Below are 4,367 nucleotides of genomic sequence, written 5' to 3' on the forward strand. Positions count from 1 at the left end.
CCCGCTGAAACAGATTGTTGAAAACACTGTTGAATCCTTCACGGATCTTATTATGACTGAAACATTCTTTTCGGGAGAAGACGAGGAATTAAAATCAAATGACCCAAAAGAAAACAACCGAGTTCTTTATATGACAATCCTATACAGACTTCCATGCCTCTGAAATCAATGTTGAGTCAATCGAAAATCGTACCATCCACTTTGAATAAAGTGTCTGAAATAATATAACCGCGCGATTTATCGTATGACCGCGCTCCCATTGTCGAAGAAATTTTTGAGGTTACCGATGAACCGCTTGTTATCTATTCGACGCTTGCTTCAAACATCCGAGAGGCAAAAAAAGCTGCATGCAAACTATGGTTCGTTGGGACAAAAATACAATATTTAAAAGCGGTCCTGAGAGGTAATCAAGCCGTCAACGTAGACGTTGTGTATGGAGTTTATTTCAGCGACGAGAGAACAATGCTTGTTGATAAACGTATCAACTTGCACAAAAACGACGATATAATTATAGATGAGAAAATATATGATGAAACATCGGGCTTGTACAAGTTAATTCATGAAATTTCACAATGAAGGTATCTGTACGGGTGATGATGTCTATAGGAGCATTCTGCTGATGATAAATGTTCACAGACGCGGTCATATTCTGATAATCAAATAATGGGTAGTAAGGGATACAAGTATAAAAACATAATAGCGCCATTGGTGTCAGGTAAAAAAATTGGAACAGGAATAAACAAAAGAGTGAATTTACCGCGTACGATGACGCTAAACGATAACACGATCGACAATCCATTGGGATGATCCCAACGAAATTGTGGATTGTCTGCGATTGCTCGAGGCCTCGCCAGGCGGGTCACAATGGTCACGACAACGAGATTCTGTCGATTATTGAAGAACTTCTCGAAGCTGGTCTGATTATAAATTAACTTCTACACACGTCGTTCAGTTGACATCGCAATGCCGATCAACAAGTTTGGACTATCGCTTGGAGAAGAAAGCGAATCACATTATCAGTGACGTGGATTGCTCAGAAATTAAGTGCGTGATAACGTTCTTTGTATAGTCGCAGCCGACTTTGACGCAAAATCGCGCAAGATTCGACGAGTAGCGCTACCGGTGGATGATGCTGTTGCAGCAAACAAACGATACGTGTAGTAGAATCATTCAAGATTTAAAAGATTGTCTGAATGAAATCGAGAGAAAGATTGCAGTCTTACGAAATAATGTGCAGGTTATGCTAAACGAACTTGAAAAAATGATTCAAGAAGTGCATCGAATAATTATCCACAATGTTTGAGAAACATCTACTGGTTGATAACAATGATATTGCACGCTCCGACGAAAAGAAATTTTCCGTGAAGACACGTTACAGTACACGGATACGATGACCTGTTGCAGACGGATGTGGTCTAGATGCGTTCTTATACGCGATTCAACAGAGATTACCACTACATTCTCATCATTATCGACGTGCTGAGTAAGCATGCATGAGCTGAACCAAAGCCAAGAGCGGGAACAAGGTAACGAAGGCGATCGCAAAGATACTTTAAAACAATAGAAGATGTTCGAAAAATTTGCATACAGACAAAGGAAAGGAATTTTACAACTTGAATGTACAAAAATCCTTGAAGAAGCATAACCTCGACCATTATTCTATGTATTCCGTAAAGGCCTTGGTCGTCGAACGGTTCAACCGTACATTGAAGAACGACATGTGGAAACAATTTACGTACAATGGAAATTACAAATGGATCGACATCCTGTCGCGTCTCGTATCAAATTACAACGCACGCAAGCATCGAACTATTGGTATGTGTCCCGTTGACTGTACCCCCGCGATCGCCGACAGGCTCTTTACAATCGCGTAAAGATTACCGCATTCGCGCGATATAAAGTGGGTAAAAGCCCGCGCTACGCGTAAGCAAATTCAAGACAGTCTTTGATAAAAGTTACACGCCGAATTGGAGCACAGAAGTGTTTGAAATTATCAAAGTGCAACGAACTAATCCAGTAACGTATCTTCTGGAAGATTCTCGCAACGAGTGTATTGCTGGAAAATTCTACGAATACGAATTGCACAGCGTCGCTCACGCCGACATGCATCTCGTTGAAAAGGTATTGCGCAAGAGGGGGAACAAAGTTTACATGAAATAATTGGGATTTGACAATTCGTACAATTCGTGGATACATAAAAATGTGTTGTAAAACTTATATTTATTATAAAATGTAAATACGTATGAAACATATTATAAATATCATATACATATTGTATTTACATATTATACATGCTATATTATATATACTATATTTTATATAATATTATACATATTATTTACATATTAAACATACTATACAATATAAATTTTTATTTCATCGGTAAATCCTCATGGCAGCGTGTTAGTGGCAAACCTGGCCCGATATACCGCTTATCGTCGTGCGGACTTAGAGCGACTTTTGTTTCTGATATCGTGTACACCTCGTACAATTTGGATCTTATGCACGACTATCTGCGCGTCATTTCGATTGTGTCATTCGAGCATTGCGTGTAATTCTCGAACGTTATACTACCTCGCTACAACGTTACTCTTGATGCCCTTTGCCTTCTTCGCAAATCCTTCCTTCCTTCTACACGCAAGGCATACATTTTCGCTTTAAACCCAACAAATTCGGTCATGATGGCACCGTTGTTCTCGTCTTTCATAAGGCCAGGAACTTTTTTATTTGCGAGCGGAATGCCGTATACGTTGTCGCTCGAGTAATCGCTCGTGTCAAATCTATTATACTTATATCGTTTTTCATGATATCGTAGACATCGTCACATTCTATATGGTATATGAGGCTATCAGTATCGGTGTTTTGTGACGGATCGCTGGTGTCATCTTGTATTGAAAGGCTCGCTCGTCAAGGCGGCTGTAATGATCGACTCTTTGTTTTAATAATTTGCTTTATTTTTGAGTCAGAATTAAATTGCTTTCGAAGCGGGCAGTAGGCAATGCTCGGAGTCCGAAATTTAATGCGTTCTGTTTGATGCGTGCTTGGTACTATGAATACCTTTTCGTCGACATTATAAGAATTAGTATTGCAACAACGCGACCGGCGAATCTCGCCACAAATTTCCGAATTCTTTCTCGCACTAACAGTCCTCGCGGGACACGTATCTCGGAATGTTACGGATTGTAATACACCAGTGATACGCGACACTTCGTTTTGTTCGCACTGAATATTTGGTAATGATCCATATCGATCAAGATTAGGCAAACTAACGATTTGCACACGGAGCGTGTGCGCGATCGACAGTTTCCGGTATTTGCACAAGGGGGTTCGCGTGCCATTTGAGATAGCGTAATTAGAATAGGAGCGTGATGTGTTTGTTTTTGACGGCTCGGTATCGACGAGCTGTTTGCTCGCTCCGAGAATAGATGAAACGTAACGATAATTTCGAAACATACCGCCTGCCTCGAATATAAGCATTCGAAATAATTCGCATCAAAGCACGCAAAATACAAGAATGGTATAATGACAAAAGTGGTTTAACACAAAGTATTGGGAGTATAAATAAGTTTCCGTTTGACAAACAATGGCGCTACCAGTATGTTATAGTTAAAATTGTCAGCTGTAAAACGTCATATCGTAAAGTTGGACATCTGGCAATAACATAACCTTGAAATATTAACGATTTTGCATCAGCATCTTATATCTTTTTTCGTGCGAAAATGTCGAGTTTTAAGCCGAATAAGCATCATTTGCGGGAGCTTTTTATTTACTTCTTTAATTTGAAGAAATGCAGCTGAGGCGCATCGATTCCTTGTAGAAGCATATGGTGAGGCTGCCTTAAGTGAGAAAAGTTGCCGTGAGTGGTTTCAAAAGTTTAAGAACGGTGAATTTGACGTCGAAGACAAAGAACGTAGCGGAAGGCCGAAAGTGTACGAAGACACGGAATTGGAAGCATTATTGGATGAAGATTCGTGCCAAACGCAAGAAGCACTTGCACTTACATTAGGAGTGACTCAACCAGCAATTTCACATCGCTTAAAATCGTTGGGAATGATTCAAAAGCAAGGAAATTAGGTTCCATATGAACTGAAGCCGAGAAACGTTAAACGCCGATTTTTCATATGTGAAATGCTGCTTGCCAGGCATAAACGAGAAGGTTTTTTTGCACCCTGTAGTCACTGGTGATGAACAATGGATCCACTACGATAACCCAAAGAAGAAGAAATCATGGCGACCACCTGGCCATGCTTCAACATCGACAGCCAAGCCGAACATTCATGGGAAAAAGCTCATGTTGTGTATTTGGTGGGATCAGCTAGGTGTCGTTTATTATGAGTTGTTCAAACCGAACGAAACCATTACTGGGG

The sequence above is a fragment of the Trachymyrmex septentrionalis genome, unplaced genomic scaffold (assembly GCF_001594115.1).
Source record: "Trachymyrmex septentrionalis isolate Tsep2-gDNA-1 unplaced genomic scaffold, Tsep1.0 scaffold172, whole genome shotgun sequence".
Taxonomy (NCBI): Eukaryota; Metazoa; Arthropoda; class Insecta; order Hymenoptera; family Formicidae; genus Trachymyrmex; species Trachymyrmex septentrionalis.